We start from the raw sequence: 20,000 nt of genomic DNA, 5'->3' as shown, positions 1-20,000 counted from the left end.
ACAATTTAATGTAATAAACAAAAGAATACTTTTAATCTTTTAATAATTGACGGTAAATTAATAAAGTGGAGAGAACCTTTTATTCAATTTCTTAAGCGAAGGCAACGAAACAAACAATTCAGTCCAGTCATTTATTGACAGAATATGATATTTACAGATTGAAAACACCTTAACATAGTATCGTACCTTTACATATATATTCAGTATTTTTAATGTTGATGACAAAGACGAATATTCCAACCGACGCCATGAAGAAACTCTGGTAATTTCCTATCTGACGTTCGTAAAATCATAGTCATCCAAGAAGTGCTTCAATAAAACAGTGAATAGTGAGGGAAAATGTTATTCTTATTTTGAATAGAGTTTTTACTCTGGGCACATGTGAACAGTCTTCCACAATCCACGGTGGACACACACTAAGCAATACAAGTCGCTGAATCTGACAAAGATCGAGCCAGTGTCGTAACTGAATGCATTTCATTGATTATCTGCTGATCTGTAAGTATTTCGTTGGGATTCAAAATAAAACAAGGAGTAGCAGGGTGTCCACGAGTTAGTTGAAATGAAACTGAAACTAAAACAAATTCGATTTTACGAATGTCAACTTGGGATTTACCGAAACTCTTCTACAGTCTTAGTTCTCCATCGATCAGCACAATTTTTTTTTTTCCTGTGACTTTTTTTGCAATTTGATTCATTCCTCGCCTTTGGCTATCTTCTACAGGGAAAGGTATATTGAACGAGTAATTTCTAACATTTTTTTTTGACCAGATTCTTTCAAAGGATACCAAAAACCATAGGGAAAACATTAGTTTCACTTTCAAAGTGAGACTGGGGTAAATAGTAAAAATTCAACAAAACAATACCAAATTTTAGGCAGGTGTAACATACACAGCAGGTTTCCGTACAGTTTCCGTCTATAAAATTCCACTCACAAGATATGGTTTACTCGAGGCTTTAGTATAAGGTACTTGCTTAAGGGCGCTTTGCAGTGGGATCGAACCAGGAATAAAGTGGTTGCAATGCTTAATTCTTAACCACACAACCATTCTTATTTCTTTATTGCCCACAAGGGGCTAAACATAGAGGGAACAAACAAGGACAGACGAACGGATTAAGTCGATTACATGGACCCCAGTGCGTAACTGTTACTTAATTTATCGACCCCGAAAGGATGAAAGGCAAAGTCGACCTCGGCGGAATTTGAACTCAGAATGTAACGGCAGACGAAATACTGCTAAGCATTTCGCCCGGCGTGCTAACGATTCTACCAGCTAGCCGCCTTAGTCACACAACCATTCTTGTGCCTCCACGCCGTCATACATATATATACATGCATATATATATATATCCACACATTCAAGCATACTTACATGGATTTATTCAACGACAGGGTTCCGGATTTAATCTCATTACGCCGCATCTTCGGCATGCTTCTTTTAATATCGCCTTAGATCGATATGCATGTGCACGCGCGTATGTGTGTGCGTGTGAAGGAGTTATACACGCATTCTTATAGAATAGAGTCGGAAAATATCTAGAACGCCAAAACTCTAAATTGTTCGGATATTCATGTGTAAAGTATCGTAAATTACGATTCTGAAAAAAAAAAAAAATAAATAAAACAACGGATAAAACCAGAAAATTGGGAGACGGGATCCCTCCACCCTGATCTTTTCCATAATTTTTCAGTTTTGACGTTTTTTCGAAAATATTTTTCAAGAATCTTAATCTCAGATGTTTAAAACATTAATTTGAAAGAATTTTCAAAAGAAAGTCAAAACTGAAAAGTTGCAGAAATTGTGTAGAAATTCCTTCTGAGAATGTTTTTCTTTTCCTGTAAGAGAATCGTGATTTCGCACGCCGGGCGAAATGCTTAGCGGTATTTTGTCTGCAGTTACGTTCTAAGTTCAAATTCCGCCGAGGTCGACTTTGCCTTTCATCCTTTCGGGGTCGATTAAATAAGTACCAGTTACGCACTGGAGTCGATATAATCGATTTAATCCGTTTGTCTGTCCTTGTTTGTCCCCTCTGTGTGTAGCCCCTTGTGGGCAGTAAAGAAATAAGAATCATGATTACCGATGCTTAGAACAAACATCGGATTTTGACACTATTTCCGACTCTATTGTACAGGAACACGCATACATGTATGTACGCGTATGAGCGCACGTGCGTAAGACTATTTATCTGTCAAAATTCCTAACTTAACGGATCGATAATTTAAGTATGTATATCATAGACTATAACTCTTGACGGCTGTGCTCCAGACTAGCCGCAATTCCACTGCTCAAACTAACAAAAGAATACGTGCGCGCGCGTATATACAAGCGTGGGTGTGTGGTAAGAAGGTGACGAGCTGGCAGAATCGTTAGCACGCCGGGCGAAATACTTAGCGGTATTTCGTCTGCCGTTACTTTCTGAGTTCAAATTCCGCCGAGGTCGACTTTGCCTTTCATCATTTCGGGGTCGATAAATTAAGTACCACTTACGCACTGGGGTCCATGTAATCGACTTAATCCCTCTGGTGTCCTTGTTTGTCCCCTCTATGTTTAGCCCCCTGTGGGCAATAAAGAAATAAGAAGCTTGCTTCCCAGCCACATGGTTACGAGTTCAGTCTTACTGCATGGCAATTTGAGCAAGTATCTTCTACTATAGCCTTGGGCCGGCCAAAGCCTTGTGAGTGGATTTGATAGACGAAAACTGAAAGAAGCGCATCGTATATATATGTGTGTGTGTATGTATGTGTCTTTGTGTCTGTGTTTGTACCCTACCACCGCTTGACAACCGTCACTCTGACTTGGTGGTTCAGCAAAAGAATTCGATAGAATAAGTACCAAGCTTTAAAAAAAAATAGTACTGAGGTTGATTCAGACGACTAAAACTTCTTCAAAGCGGTGCCCCAGCATGGCCGCAGTCTAATGCCTGAAACAAGTAAAAGATAAAGGATAATATATATATATATAATGTATGTGTCCTTTCTATAAATAGGCACAAGGCTTGAAATTTGGTGTTGGTAAAGAACGATTCTGTCTACTCGTCGCCTTAGTAATACAAATCATTTCTGCTATAGACACAAGCCCTGAAATTTTGTGGGAGGGGGCTAGTCAATTACGTCGGTCCCAGTGATCAATTGGTACTTATTTTATCGATCCCAAAAAGGCAGAGTCAATCCCGGCGGGCGTTGAACTCGGAACACAAAGACGGACGAAATACCGCTAAGCATTTTGCCTGACGAGCTTACGATTCTACCAGCAATCTTTTCTACTATACGCACTCAGCCTGAAATTTTGAGGGAGGGAGGGGAGTAAATCGATTATATCGACCTCAGTGTACAACTGGTACTTCGTTCATCGACTCCGAAAGGACGAAAGGCGACGTCCACCTCGACGGTAGTTGAACTCGGAACGAGTAAAGACGGCCAACGATAAATAATAAACCCGCTCAAGTATATCGTTCTACAGTTTTATTTTCTGTTTCTTTCCTTGTTTTCTGTTTTGTGACAATTGCTATAATGAGCAATGAACGAACGACATTAACAAATTATAATTGCCAACGAATGAGCCTGTATGTGGCGGTTCGTTCTGCTAAAAATAGCAGCCACAAACACTCTGCCGTCTTATAAAGGAAAGGACACATTGAATAATAAAGTAGTGCTAAGCTACACAAGGGATCAAAACTAACTACAAATAATTATTATCAAAATGATAAATAATAAGGCAAAATAAGATAAGCGTAACATGACAGGCATGGGGAAGTGGGATTGCGGTTGAGTGACCTAGGGTTAAACAATATCAACAGCAATTGTCAAACACTGCTCTGTGTTGACAATTCTAAGCTCTTGATTGTGGCACGTGCGCACGCCGACGTATCAGAAAACGTCTATCGTAATCCTTCAATTCTGTTTCTTTCTTACTCTCTCTCTCTCACCTCATCTCCTACTTCTTAAATTATGATATACACACGCGCACATATGTGTGTATGTGTATGAATATTACGATCTCTATCTATGTAGATAGATAGATAGATAGATAGATAGATAGATGCGTTGATGGATGAATGGATGGATACAGATATAGAAAATGAAACTAGTGACGTGTGTGTGAAATGAGTTCCGTAGCCTCACGATATAAACATCCCAGTTGCTTTTATCCATCCTCACTAACAGTAAAGATTCTTTCTTTCTCTCTCTCTCCCAGTCTCTTTCTCTCTCTCTCCCAGTCTCTTTCTCTTTTTCACATACACACACGCACACACAAGTACGTAAACAAACGTGAATACAGTTGAGCACATGAAGTCAGAGATATAAGTATTTAATAAATACACACACACTCGCATGCACACATTACACAAGCAAGCTGGTCGTGTGTCATTTCGTGGGGGAAGTAACGTTCGTTTTTACCTGTTACGCTGCTTTATGATGAGGAAGGGAATTCCTTATACGTTGGCGCTGATTGCCTCGCGGATGACACATTACTTAGCTTAGGTGCCTGTCTTTTAGCCTGACTAGCGCCACCACTAAATTAATAACCTTCATCATCATCGTTACTATCATTACAAAATCCCGGTAACGATTTTATTTCGCCCGTCACATCAGCAGCATCACAGCCTCCGCCACCATTATCACCACTATCACTACAATAACTACTACTACTACTACTACTTGTAGTACTACACATGCAACGGATGATTCTCAATTTACTATAAAACTATACAAATAATAATAGCTTCGATGCAAAACTAGTTTTCGTGTTCTCTTCCCTGACTCTTGTTACGTTCGTTTCAGTTTCGCAAGTAACATACTCACACACACACGTACATATACGTATTATTCACTGACATACACACACATATATAAACACAAGGACTTTACTATACATACAACTAACACACACACACACACACACACACACACACACATATATAAACGTATATTACTGACACATGCACACGTATACCTAAACACAAGGACTATACTATCTATACGTAGGTACGTACGTATATGTGTATATATATATATAATTTTTGTGTATATATATATATAATTTTTGTGTATAATCTACATATGTAAATAGGTAGATGTATATATATGTGTGTGCATCAGGAAATAAGTCTTACACATTTGATACAAACACACTTCAAAGCAGTGTTCACTAGTACGACTAAGGTTACTAAATACTGCAAGCAACACAGACCGTGGCGATTATAATCACCACTACTACGACTACTACTACTAGTACAAATTACGAGTACCACCACCACTACCACCACCAAAACTACTACTACTACTACTACTACTGAGACTAGTGTCTAGTATCATCAACAACAAACGATCATCTCTCAGCTGGGATAGAATCATTTCCTCCAGCCTTCTTTGCGGTGGTCAATCGTTTATTCACAACACTTGCTACCGAAAATGTGTAAGTCACAGTTCTTTTCTACTTCAATATCATTCTTCTGTTCAGAGTCTCTCTCTCTCTCTCTCTCTCTCTCTCTCTCTCTCTCTCTCTCTCTCTCTCTCTCTCTTCTCTATCTATCTAGATAGATGGATAGATAGATATTCGTGTATATATGTACATGCATACAATATGTGCATATTATACACACACACACACACACACACACACACACACACATATATATATATATATATATATATATATATATATATATATATATATATATATATATATTCGTACTTATAGATATTCGATATATGTATGCATATGCATACATATTTTGTATGTATGCGTATGAATACATATTCATACATATAGATATTCATGTATTTATGTATATGCATGCATATTTGTATATATATATATATATATATATATATATATTAGTTTTGTACATTTGATACAAACATACATCAAAGATATGTGCATTTTCGTATATGCATGCATATTTGTATGTATGCATATATATATATGTAAATACATGTAATATGTTCGTGTATGTATGTGCAAACATTTTTGTCTATATAGATTTTCGTGTGTGTATATAATTCTGCATACTTACTTGTATATTTACATACGTGTGCATACATATTCGTATCTATCTATCTCTCTATCTATCTATTCGTGTGTGTATATATTCAAATATTCGTTTGTATATACACTGTCACATATTCGTGTGTGTTTGAGAACTCATACGAATATGCAGACATATGTAAACATGCAAATCCATTGGGGGGGGGGGGGGGAAATCACATAAAATGTAACAGAAAGTGAACCATGTATCTTCTTATAAGAATGTTTATGTGTTTTAGTTATTTACTTCAATGACAAATTACACCAGTTTTATTTAATAACTCTACAAGTAGTTTTATCATATTTAATACGTATTGTACGTTCAACTCGTTTCTGTCTGCTTGTCATCTTTGCCTTGTGTGTGTTTTTCTCTATGATATGCGCATTCGCGTTGTATTTAGTTGCACACATTCATATATATGTACTCTCTAATATACACTCACACACGCACACACACATATATATGCTAACACAGACACACACATGTCTACACACAAGCACGCACATGCAAATGTAAGTGAACTCACTCATATTATACTCACAAATATCGGTGCATACACACAACACACTCGAACATATATATTCACATACATAAATATAAATATATACACACACACACACATATAAGTGCACACACGCACATACATGCAGAAATATAAATGTGCACACTCAGATACGTGTACACATGTATACACACGAATATTCGTACACACTCTTGTATCTTGATGTATGCACGCAAATATAAGTACACGCACGTACACACTCAATCTAACCGTGCACACACATACACATCTATGCATATACACAGAGAATGGTACACACACACGCACACGCATCAAGTTATATAAACACAAATATAAGTTCATGCACACATACACACGCAAATAGAAGTGCACACACACACACATTTATGTATTAATACAAATGTATACACACAGTTATAAGTGCTCGCGTGCACACACACATGTGTTTGTGTGCAGCACTCTTCTATTTGTATATAACATCGCTTTTCTGAAATGCCTGTCAGCCTGTTGCAGCTTTTACAAACCCTTCGTCGTTCCCTCTTTCCTTCCCAAGCAAGACATACAAACATTCTATCTCCCCAACTCTTTCTCTGAAAATTTTCAATCCTTCAATATCTATCAGTCTGTCTGTTTATCTGTCTATCTATCTGTCTGTCTGTCAATCTATCTTTCTGTCAATCTATCTTTCTGTCTATCTATCTTTCTGTCAATCTATCTGTCTGTCTGTCTATCTGCCTGTCTATCTATCTGTCTGTCTGTCTATCTGCCTGTCTATCTATCTGTCTGTCTGTCTGTCTATCTGTCTCTCTGTCTATCTATCTGTCTGTGTATCTATCTTTCTGTCTATCTATCTGTCTGTCTAATTATCTATCTATCTATCTATCTATCTATTTGTATCAATCTGTGTCTATCTATCTGTCTGTCTGTTTGTCTATCTCTATCTATCTGTCTATCTATCTATCTATCTATCTATGTCAGTGTAGCTGTCTAGCTATCTGTCTGTTTGTATATCTATCTGTCTGACTATCTGTATGCTTCTCTTATTCAATCCATCTGTCTATTTTTTCCTCTCTGCCTCTTTCTCTCACTCACATAGAGTGATTCTCATGCGGTGATCTGTAGCACACAGGTGTACGACAAATATAAAATTCTAAGAAAATAAATGTGAAAAATGCAAACTGATTTCTAAAAAGAAAGCCCTTACTTTATTAAATGGAAAACGGAACAATAAATAAATAAACAAATCAGTAAAACGAAAGAAACTTAAATGCATTCTGTATGAAATAGGATGTTTATCTAAAGTGCATGCAAACACACAAGGCAGAAAAAGAAAAATAAATCAGAAAAAAACCATCTAGTTCATGGACCTTATTGATGATTACGGTTCATTTATTAAATTAAGAAATATCAAATTATTTTGAATTCTGTAAATTGCATATCGCATTTATGTTTTAGCTTATAAATATTATATGTGTGTACACACACTCACACACAAAAGCCGCTGATGTATTTGTTTGCATTAAAGTGAGGGTTAAAAAAAAGTTCGGGAAGCACTATTGAAGACAAGCGGTAGACCCTCATCTCATTCGAGAAATAGCAACATATTCTCCCCCCCCCCACCTTTTCTTTTCTTTACTTCTTTTTATTTGTCCTGTCTCTTCGTCCGTTTTTTTCTTTTTTCTTTTAACCCCGCTGATTCTGCTCATTCAATCTTAACCATTTATCCTGAACGTCTCTATCACATGCTTCCGTTTTCACTGCTGTTTTATACATCTTTTGTGCCATTTCCCCCAGTTATAATGTCCTGCCTGTCTGACTCTCTCTCTTTCACTTTCACTCAGTAAAACATTTTGCACTTAGTAATAATAATAATAATAATAATAATAATAATAATAACAGTGGTAGTAATAATTATAATTACAGAGCGTGTGTGTGTGTATGCATAATTTACTTCGAATCTCTCTCTCTCTCTCTCTCTACATACATACACACACACACACACACACACACACAAATATGCGCTTACATATGAACCGGTGATAGAAAGAATGAGGGAGGCAGAAAGAAACAGATACGTAAACACTGTTTAATAAACACATACATACATACATTCTTGACTATGAATACACATACATACACACACACGTACATAACATATGCGCTGTCTTCCATATACTCTAAATATATAGAATACTTGTGTATGCGTTTGTGTGTGTGTGTGTGTGTGTGAATTGATAGCAATAGATAACTGTATAAATAGTGATTAAACGGATTTGCCTGCATGCACATACAAATAAATATGCATTGTATGTATGCAAAATTATGCACACGTTGACAACATTCATACTCACATATAAGCAACACTGCAGATGTAGCAACTCCTTCAATCTACAATTGCACAAATGCAGTTTCGTGTATGTTCTGTTTACATATGCATAAACGTTGATACGTACACGTATACAAACACATACATGTACGCAAGCACACGCATTCACAATACATATATCCATAGATACATGCATATACATACATATATATATATATATATATATATATATATATATATATATATATAGATAGATAGAGAGAGAGAGAGAGAGAGATCTTTGTATTTGCAAGCATATATCTTTTGTTTCAGTTATTGAACTTCGGCCATGCTGGGGCACCGTTTTGAGATTAGTCGAACGAATCGACCTCAGTGCTTACTTTTTAAGTGTTGGACTTATTCTATCGGTCCGTTATGCTGAAACGCTAGGCTACAGGGACGTAAACAGACAAACACCGGCTGTCAAGCGGTGGTGGAGAGGGACAAACACGAAGACAAACATATATACACACACACACATATCACGGGCCTGTTCCAGTTTCTGTTTATCAAAGGTTTTGGTTGACTTGGGGCTATAGTAGGAGACACTTACCTGAGGTGCCATATAGCTGGACTGAACTCACAACCATGTGGTTGGGAACTAAACTTCTTGTCACTCAGCCACAGACACACACACACACACACACGCACATAAACTGACTGAGTTGTTAGAACATATACTGCAAAGCATTATAGATGGTATATAGCCGGCGAACTGGCAGAAACGTTAGCACGCCGGGCGAAATGCTTAGCGGTATTTCGTTTGCCATTACGTTAAGAGTTCAAATTCCGTTGAGGGCGACTTTGCCTTTCAACCTTTCGGAGTCGATAAATTAAGTACCAGTTATGTACTGAGGTCGATGTAATCGACCTAATCCCCTTGTCTGTCCTTGTTTGTCCTCTCTATGTTTAGCCCCTTTTGGGCAATAAAGAAATAAGATGGTATATAGCTGGTGCTATGACTCCAGGATCAAATCCTGTGGAAGTCAACTTCACTTTTCACTCTTTCAGGAGCAATGAATAAAGTACCAATACAGTGCTTGAGGCTGATTCTGCTTTCTGTTACTCGTTAGTAGAAATCTCCTGTGTTCAGATCAGGACAGGGATGGGTTCCATCCTGTTTAAATTTTTCAAGATATATCATAATGCCTTGAAAGTGTGCCTATGTATCTATCTGTAACTGAGGACCCAAGGCAGAAAGGAAGGACACATGTGCATGCTCACACACATACTCATATAAATAAATACATACTTTTCTTTATCTTTTATTATTTATTTATCATTTGACTGTGGCCATGCTGAGGCATGACCTTGAAGGATTTTAGTCAAACAAATTGACCCCAGGACTTATATCTTTTTTAAGCCTAGTAGTATTGGTCTCTTTGAAGAGCTTCTAAGTTACAGGGATGTAAACACACCAACACCGGTTGTCAAGTAGTGGTGGGAGACAGACACAGATACAAACACACACACACACACACAATGGCTTCTTTCAGTTTCCATCTACCAAATCCACTCACAAGGCTTTGGTCAGCCCAAGGCTATAGTAGAGGACACTTATCCAAGTTTGTCACACAGTGGAACTGAACCTGGAACCATGTCGTTTGGAAGCAAGTTTCTTACCACAGAGTATGACAAGTTCCTGAAGAGTCATAGGTGAAACATATTTTGTGGGACTAGCAATTATTTATATATATATATATATATATATATATAAATCAAGGGTAGGACAGAAAGAACACAACAAATGGAAATCCAACAAAACACAATATGCGGAAAAATAGACAACGACATAACAAGCAGTAAACAGGACAAAAACAAGATATACAGAACACAGTTGATTTCCTCATCATTCAGTGTCTGGAAAATCCTAGCAGTTTCACTCTTTTATACTACTGAGACCACTCAAATTCAGTAGGTGCCAGAGACTTAAGCTAAACGCATTAAGCTTCTGGGAAAAGCAAATGAATGTATACAAGAACGCAAACAAAAACAAGAAAGCTAGAATTATATGCATACAACAGATGAACACCTTTCGGCTATACAACAGAAGGAAAATAATTACACATTTACAAATACAAATGAATAACAGAAAGGGATTTTCAATGAAATAATAATGCAAATGCAACAGAAAAAGAATTATTCAGACAATGGACATGTGTGTGTGTGTCTGTGTTTGTTCCCCACCACCACTTGACAATCGGTGTTGGTGTGTTTATGTCCCCGTAACTTAGCAGTTCGGCTGAAGAGACTAATAGGATAAGTACTAGGCTTAAAAACAAAAATAAGTACTGGTGTCGATTCATTCAAATAAAAAAATACCTCCAGGCATTGCCCCAACATGGTCACAATTTAATGAGTAAAACAAATAAAAAAGAGAAGCAAAGATGTGTATATATACATATATATATTTATATATATTTCACACACACATACACTCCCTGAAACATAAGCATTAAACGTATACACACATTTAGGCAGATATATTGTTTGTCTAGTTTCTGGTTTCTCATATAGCAGTAGACATCCTTCCTTTGGCATAAATATACTTCCGTCTTACTAGTTTCTAACCATTTTCTTTTTTCTTCCTGGTGAGGTGTGTGAAATGGGGAGTGGAAGTGGCTGTTATCTGAAAAATTATCTGTTCCTTTCCATACTCACATGAAGATGTACAAAAGATCAGAATGCATCTTTGAATGCAAAAGTATATTTTTATTGCATCAGTGTATTCTGGAGGAAAGGATTAACTCCTGACCTCTTTGCAAACCCTCTGCGTCTTGTGTGATTAACATTCCTCTTGAGTTGCTGCAATATGATAGTTGTAGGAAAAAAGAAAATGTTCCGTGGCAGACAGACTGAATGTTGTGGCTAGTAGGGTCTGGTGGAGAGGAAACACTTCAGATCTTGAGAAGTGAGATGCAGTGATGAGTGAAAACTCTTTATATATGGGATCAACCAAAGAAGTACTCCATCCTGTGAGAGATAAATATCATTTAATATACATCAGATTTAAAATTGCGCTATCATAAATTTCATGCTTTATGACAGTATACAGCATGCTATATAAGCTCTCCTGACTATAGTACTTATAGTAACTCAAGTCTAAAACCCCTCTCTCACTCTCTCTATATATATATACATACTTATAAATATGGAGGCATGTGGCTTAGTGGTTAGGGTGTTGGACCCATGACTATAAGATTGTGGTTTTGATTCCTGGACTGGGTGACGCATTGTGTTCTTGAGCAAAACACTTCATTTCTCATTGCTCCAGTCCACTCAGCTGACAAAAATGAGTAATCCGGTGATAGACCAGTGTCCTGACCGAGTGAGAAATGTATATGCCATGAAACTGGGAAACCGGCCCTTATGACTCGACAAAGTAACTTTACCTTTACTTTTATACATACATGCACACATGTATGCATGCACACAGATACACATACACTCATTTAAGTTTTCTTCAGCCCCACCATGTTGCACCTTAGGTAAGTGTTTTCTACATACCTCACCTGACCAATGCTTTGTGAATGAATTTGGTTCACAGAAACTGGAGGCCTATCATATATATGTGTGTGTGTGTGTGTGTGTGTGTGTGTGTGTGTGTGTGTGTGTGTGTGTATATGTATATATATGCACAGGAGTGGCTGTGTGGTAAGGAGCTTGCTTACCAACCACATGGTTCTGGGTTCAGTCCCACTGCATAGTGTCTTCTACTATAGACCCAGGTCAACCAAAGCCTTGTGAGTGGATTTGGTAGACGGAAACTGAAAGAAGCCTGTCGTATATATATATATATATATATATATATATATATACACGTCTGTGTGTATATGTTTGTGTGTCTGTGTTTATCCCCCCATTATCGCTTGACAACCAATGCTAGTGTGTTTACGTCCCCCGTAACTTAGTGGCTTGGCAAAAGAGACCGATGAAATAAATACTAGGCTTACAAAGAATAAGTCTTGGGGGCAATTTGCTTAACTAAAGGCGGTGCCCTAGCATGGCCACAGTCAAATGACTGAAACAAGTAAAAGAATAAAAGAATATATAATGTGTGTCTGTTTGTGTGAATGCATGCATGTTTTTGTGTTTATCACCATATGGTTAACAACTGATGTTTATGTCCCTGTAACTTAAAAAAAGGCCTCAATAAAATAAGTACTGAGCATAAAAAGAATAAGTAATGGGGTAGATGTATTCAACTAAACCTTTCAAGGCAGAATCCTAGCATGGCTGCAGTCCAGTAACTAAGACAAGTTAAAGAATAAATATATCATATTCTTTTATTTCTTAACAAAGGTAGCTCATGCTCTGTAAGATGGTGTTTTCTTCATCTTTGACACCTTACCCCATATTGGTTTCAAATTTTAACACAAGGCCAGCAATTTCGGGGTAAGGGGTCGAGTCAATTACATTGACCCCAGTTAATTACATTGACTTATTTTATCAACCCTGAAAGCATGAAAGGCAAAACTGACCTTGGTGGAATTTGAATTCTGAGTGTTAAGTTACTAGAAATGCTGCTAAGCTTTTATCCCAGCATGGTAACGATTCTGCCAGCTCACCACCTTAACACCTCTTACCTCATATTACCGCTCTTTCATTTCTTGTCATTGCATCAGTCATGCCAGAGTGATATAGAAGACTACAACATTCTTTTGGCTGATTTTAGGATTGTTTTCTAGTTTTCTTCTAGGATAGTCAGTATTTTGATGTCACCATAATTTCCTGTTGACGTCAAGATCATGCAATCTTTGCATCTGCCAGTGCAAGTTTCCTTTCAGTTTCTGAGACGAAACGTCTCTTCAATGATGCACATTGATATAAAATGAAAGTATCTTTCAGTCATTAGATTAAGGCCATGCTGGGGCACTGCCTCGTAGAACTTTTAGTCAAATGAATCAACCCCAATACTTTTCTATTTTTTTTTTAAAGCCTGATTCTTATTCCATCAGTTCCTTTTATTGAAATGCTAAGTTATGGGGAAGTAAACACACCAACACCGATTGTAAAGCGGTGGTGAGGAACAAACACAGACACAAAGACACACACACTTATATATATATGATGGACTTCTTTCAGTTTCTCCCTTACCAAGTCCACTCACAAGATTATGTATTATATATATATAATGTATGTGTCTGTGTGCATGCGTGCATGTCTTTGTCACTACATGGTTGACAGCTGATGTTTATGTCCCTGTAACTTTAAAAAAGTCTCAATAAACACACACACACACGTATATATGACAGGTTTCTTTTAGTTTCTCTCTACCAAATCCACTCACAAGGTTTTGGTCAGCCTGCGGCTATAGTAGAAGACATTTGCCCAATGTGTCATGCAGTGGCACTAAATATGGAACCATGTGGTTAGGAAGCAAGCTTCTTACCACACAGCCACACCTGCACCTATACCAACCATTTTCATGCCAACCCACCTGAGTCTACCTCTAGTTCTATGATGGGCTTCTTTCAGTTTCTATCTACCACATCCACTCACAAGGATTTGGTCAGCCTGAGGCTATAGTAGAAGACACTTACCCAAGATGTCATGCAGTGGGACTGAACCCAGAACCATGTGGCTGAGAAGCCAGGTTAAACCAACTGGTCATATGGCACTTGCCACTGATTACAGCTCTCAAAAAGTACTTTACAGACATTGAATTTAATTTACGTTAAGCTTACTATTTCTAAGCTGTTTATTCTTGAAGAGTTTATCTGATTCAGGTATGGTTGTGTTGATTTCATTGCATGATATCTTTGGCAAATGTCTTCATCATAGCTATGGAATAACCAAAGTAATAGGAATGAAATTTGCATTGGTGTGTCTAGTGTGTGTGTGCATATGTGTGTGCTGCTCAGGACAGTCCTTAAATTTGCATCCCCATCACAGGATCCCTAAACCTATTCAGACTTATAAAGCAGACCCAAAAAGTGCTTCCCCCGCAGAGTAGACATACCCCTCGTCCTAGCTCTGCTACTGGAAATTTGATAGATGGAAATGGGGTAGAAGCTTTATAGTTCAAATTTTCCATTTTAGAAGTAGCAGAATTTTTACATCAACTGGTTTAACCCTTCAAGCATTTAAACCAGCCATATCTAGCCAAAATGTTCTTCCTGTTTTATGTTCAAACTGGCCAGGTCTAGCCTCTCACATCTACTCTACAATGTCATTCTAAAAACATATACAGTCACATCATTGAAATCACAAAGCTATGAGATAATGCATGATTAATTCAAAACTATGTGGAATGAATAAATATTACATTTGATAGAATAATCTGAATGCTAAAGGGTTAACATGGCCAAGGCACTTCACTTCACATTGCTCCAGTATGGTCAGCTGTAATGAATTCCTACCAAGATACTGATGCATCTCTGTCTGTCTGTCTGTCTGTCTGTCTCTCTCCAACTAGCACATCATGGCTATTCCACTCAGTGAAAGGCGAGAAGATCCAAGAGGTTGTTTATGTCTGCTTGTGACTACACAGGCTTCTAAAACAATTAGAAAGAACATGGTACATGCCACCAAACCATTGTTTGTGAGAGATGTCTGGCTCTACTGTCTGATACAGTGTTGTGTGACAGCTTACATCATCTGCAATGAAAGTGACTTCAATCATATAAGAAACGAATTATTAGCCAGGTCACTATCTGGCTGCCTTCAGGCTTCATATGAATATGAAGCCGATAGCTGAAAGGCTGGAATAAAGAAAACAATACAGGTCAGCAGGGTTGTTAAAAAAAAATGGCTGTTATGACATTATTTGAACTTTTGTTGCTGCAAGGAAATAAATCATAATTGATTTAATGATAATGATGAGATAAAAACAAATAAAGTTTTGAAAAAAAGTAATATTCATCTTGGCAAACTCTGTTTACTGAATATATATATGTGTGTGTAATCATAAATTGGAGAACTAAAAATTGTGTATTAATTTATATTCAACAATCCATTTATTCAGAGAATACAAATATAAAGCAAGTTCTAGATGTCTGATAACACAAAGTTGTTTTCATATCTGTATATTATAAATTTGTAGTAGAAACACGTTCATAGTTTGGCTCTTTACCTTTGAGTACCCACATTTTAACTCATCATGAGATGGTCAAGTTCCTCTAGCTTTATGTGGGCTGTCCACCCCATCACATGACATACCAACCAACATTATTCATCAACTCAACCTTCAGCTGTTAAAAACTTCATACAACTTTCTGAAAATATATATTTAGTTTAAAGAATATGGATGGCACCTGAGCCTTTGCAGGCTGTTCTAGAAGACCTTAGTGATTGGTATTGCTGATATTCAGTTTGAAATTCTTTAGACTGAAGCTTGTAGTTAAAAACATGGTCAGGGATAGAATTTTTGGCGGTAGTATTCGTTTTCGGGATAGAAGGATTGAGCAAAGTGTTTAGCATAGGATTTTTGTGGTGGGGTTAAGACACAAGTGGAATGATAAGAGGAAGTGAAGTCGGGGTGTTAAATGGGGTTGGTCTGAAATTATACACAGCTTCCTAGTTTGGAAGAGAATGTTCTCTGCAGCACCATGTTTTCTTTTGTTTGTTCTTTTCAAAAAACAGTTTCAATAATTCACAAAAAGTTCAGCTGAGTGATTAGGAAGCTCGTACTTATTTCTTGCAAGTCTTTCTTCTCATTTACCCTGCAGGAGTAGGCCCTTAGAAGTTCTATCAGAACTCCATTCACATTGATCACTAGTGTGTGTACCTTTATTGGCCATAGACACTGTTCCTTTATCACCAGACTGGTAATAAAACAAACTTTGTACCAACTTTAATCAAATAATAACTTACCAGTATAGAGAAACGGTCACCTAAAGAAGTGTTAACACAGTTTGGGAAAATATTTAAAAGTTGTTGAAGAAAAATATTGGCAAAGGCTGTGATGTCATGAGAAAAACTCAGATTTTATACCAAATTGGAATTAATATCTCCTTGAAAACTCTCAAGGTCTCTAAACAGACTTTAAAAGGTAAAAACAGCAAACAGTTATTTACTTTGTCAAGATAGACTTTAAGAAAGTAATGAGAATCTTTGACTGTTAGGAATATTAGTTCCAAATTTTAGCAGAAGGCCAGTAATTTTAGGGGATGGGTAAATTGATTACATGAATCCCATTGCTCAACTGGTACTTATTACATCAAAGCCCCAAAGGATGAAAGGCAAAGTCGGCCTCAGTAGAATTTGAACTCAAAATGTACACACAGACGAAAAGTCACTAAGCATTTTGCCAGTATGTCTGCCTTGACTGTTAGGAATAATGGTTTTGAATTTTGGTACAAAGCCAACAATTTTAGAGGATGGGTAAATCGATTAATTTGACCCCAGTACTCAGCTGATACTTATTTTATTGACCCTGAAAGGATGAAAGGCAAAGTCGACCTCAGAGGAATTTAAAGAATATAAAGATGGAAAAAATGCCACCAAGCATTTTGCCCAGCATGCTAAAGATTTTGCCAGCTCACTGCCTTAATTGTTAGGAATTACTAACTGAAATGAACCCTAGCTGTTGCTTTTACTCTATATCAACCCTGATGGAGTACACCTCTAATCAGAAGGTATTTCTGTTGTAACTAACCTGTCTTGTCAGGAATATGTCCAAGATTTAGTTATGTAATGTACCTCTTCTATATTTTTATAACAATAGAATGTATGATCTGAGGGGGATTTGGCTCTAATTTCTTAGTAAGCCGAATGACTTCATAGAAGCCTGTTGATAAACCATTTTCTTTGTGGGCTCTAGCTCTTGTAATTCGTTTGTGATGGGAAAAACGAACTTAACATCCAGGGGTTTAGTTTTGGAGAGCATGTTTCATTGGAAGGTTTTGCTCTTTAGCTGGGTGGCAGTTAGATTGTTTGTGCAGTTGTTATCGTTTAACCCTGTTCAAGAACAGCTATGATCAAGCATGTTCTATCTGTGATCATAACATTTTTCCCTATATCCATGACTACACTTTCTAAAATGTCCTTTTTTTTTATTAGACTCTAGGATGATAGATAAGCGAGATTTAACTGTTACTTTTAATGGCATGAGTAACCATGTCGAACCACCCTTGTTAGTTTGATAGATTGTACATATGACATATATCATCAAGTGTTCTGTTTATACTGAGTATTATTGCTATTGGCTTTCAAATAGTTTTCTAAAGCTGAGACCATTTTTTTTTAACCTTGTGTTATGTAGAAAACAGCAACAAGAACAATCTTCTGATTCTGGCTCAATGAATACTGAAAAGTAACTGCTAAACAGAATATTTATGATGTCATGATGATCAACAATAACTGTTCCCATCACTTTAGAGATATCAATAAGAAGGATACTATTCTTCAATTCTTAATTAAATGTCTTTGAGCAAACCTAGGATTAAAAGTATTCCTGTTGTATTTTATTTCATAAAAAATGGCAGGGGTTACTGCTGTTTCTGTCAGGTTCAGCAACAGTGTGGTGCAGTGTTTTTCAACTCTTTCTGAATCATTTATTCTTTTAGTTTGATGGATTTTATCATTTAGCTCCTTATTCCCATGCAAAAATCTGTACTAGGTAATAGTATACATACCAGGCTACAGTTTGTTAGGTTTTCATTAAACTACACTGCCATTATATAAAATGTAACACTCTCTCTCAGCAAAAAAAGTCTGTATCTAATGATTTAAATTTTCGACAGTGTGGTTAAGCGGTTTCCTTCTCAACTACATGTTTCAGATTCAGTCTCACTGCATGGCACCTTGGACAAGTGTCTTCTTCTGTAAGCCTGACCTGAATTAAACAAAACCTTGTAAGTGGATTTGAGGATTTGGTAGATGGAAACTAAAAGGAGTGTGTCATGTATATGCATATCCGAAATGTACAGTATTATATATCCATCATGGCTGATCTTACCAATCGGTTTCATGCGAGAAATACAACAGAGTATTAGGTAACAATCTGATTATATAACCTTACCTGCTGAATTTGAGCGGTCTCAGTAGTATAAAAGTGTGAAACTGCTAGGATTTTTCAGACACTGACTGATGAGGAAATCAGCTGTGTTCCGTATATCTTGTTTTTCTCCTGTTTATAGATCTATTGACAGATATGAGTGCATCTTTTCCCTGACTTATGGACTCTTAGATAACTCATGTATATATATATATATATATATATATATATATATATTCCACCCCTTTAATTTTTTCTGCTGTTTGTACTCTGTGTATGTTGGATCTATTAATATAAAATATCTATATATTTATCCTTAAATATTCATTGTCTGAAAGTCTTCAATTTTAGCAGATTGTTGTTAGTAGACAGGGTGAAATGCTTAGCAGCATTTCATTCGTCTTCCCATTCTGAGATCAAATTCCGCTGAGGTTGACTTTGCCTTTCATCCTTTCAAGGTTGATAAAATAAGTACCATTTGAGTACTAGGTTTGATGTAATCAACTTCCCCCTCCTCCGAAATTGCTGGCCTTGTGCCAGAATTTGAAATCAATATTAAGTTATGGCACTTTACATTCTGAGTTCAAATGTTGCTGCAGTAACTCTGCTTTTGATCTGATAAAATAAAGAATATCAAAGTAAGATCAATAACATCAGCTATATCTGCCTGCAAAATTCTTGTATGCATGTTTTTTTTTTCATATGACCAGCTCTTCAATGTGGTGTCCCAGCATGACTGCAGTCCAATGACCAAAATGAGAAACATATAAATGATAGACTGAGCATCCACACTGAGAGCAGGAGTAGGGTTGCTTCATGTTTATGTATGTTAGAGAGAAAAGGAGAGAAGTAATGTGTGAGAAACATTGAGGGGCAAAATAGAAAGAAGAGTTAGAATAAAGCACAAGGTTTACCCTGATTGAACAGATCTATGCTCAAAATTAATCTAGCTGCAGCCAGCCTGTCTTTTCTTTTTTTTTCTTTTTACTTAAGTACAAGCAACCCATGGCTATATTATCCAATGTCGCCTTTTCTGAGAGAGATTTGGCAGGTTGCTCTTTCATGCAGGTTAAACAGCCACATTCAAATGTTTGTGACAATCTACCACTTTTGAGTTACAAAGGCATATCCACGGAAAGTGC

General features: G+C 36.9%; 1 protein-coding gene across 1 annotated transcript in view; it reads left to right on the top strand.

Annotated features, from left to right (window-relative positions):
• Window positions 1–4,068: 4,068 nt before the first annotated feature.
• The window catches only part of LOC106871625 (uncharacterized), a 587,895-nt gene continuing 571,963 nt past the window's right edge, over window positions 4,069–20,000 (top strand). The window contains exon 1 of the mRNA XM_014918237.3: window positions 4,069–5,417. The gene's annotated coding sequence lies outside the window, so the exon portion shown is untranslated. The remainder of the gene's footprint in view (window positions 5,418–20,000) is intronic.

Source organism: Octopus bimaculoides, chromosome 2 (genome assembly GCF_046866305.1).
Source record: "Octopus bimaculoides isolate indiv1 chromosome 2, ASM4686630v1, whole genome shotgun sequence".
NCBI classification, from domain to species: domain Eukaryota; kingdom Metazoa; phylum Mollusca; class Cephalopoda; order Octopoda; family Octopodidae; genus Octopus; species Octopus bimaculoides.
The sequence above is the reverse complement of the archived record's forward strand: the minus strand, read 5'-3'. Positions and strand labels throughout refer to the sequence as shown.